A 481-nucleotide genomic window follows, 5' to 3' on the forward strand; every position below is an offset into this window, starting at 1 on the left:
GGATGCTGCACGTGGAGGTGTGAGGTTTAGTTTCCTGTCATTAGTCTGCATTTGCTACGGGCAGAGCAGTCTGAAGAAATGGTTTTGTACTTATGAAAAATAGAAGGGGTCAAATCAACAAGTTGTTTCAAAACCAAACCGATACGTTCTGTTTGCTTTTTTTTTTAATAAAAAATTTCTGCTTCAAAGCAGGAGATTTGTTTTGGAAAACACAGAAATGAAACCAGCTGATTTTTTTTTTTTCCAATGTAAATTTCTGAAACCTTGTCTGGGTTTGAATTTTTCAAGTGCTAATACTTGTAAAATACCTTCTCACGCAGAACAAGCTAAAGGTGTTTGGCCATGAAATTATCCCATGTTTGACTCAATCGCTTCTTGCTTCATTTAAATCTATCTCAGTCTTTTGTATTATTGCCATACACTGCTTTTGGGGGTTGATTTAGATGAGAGAGTCTTTAAATGAGAAATACCAATTTCTATA

This window comes from Pipra filicauda, unplaced genomic scaffold (genome assembly GCF_003945595.2).
Source record: "Pipra filicauda isolate LSUMZ 115617 unplaced genomic scaffold, ASM394559v2 scaffold82_size2718185_pilon, whole genome shotgun sequence".
Lineage (NCBI taxonomy): Eukaryota > Metazoa > Chordata > Aves > Passeriformes > Pipridae > Pipra > Pipra filicauda.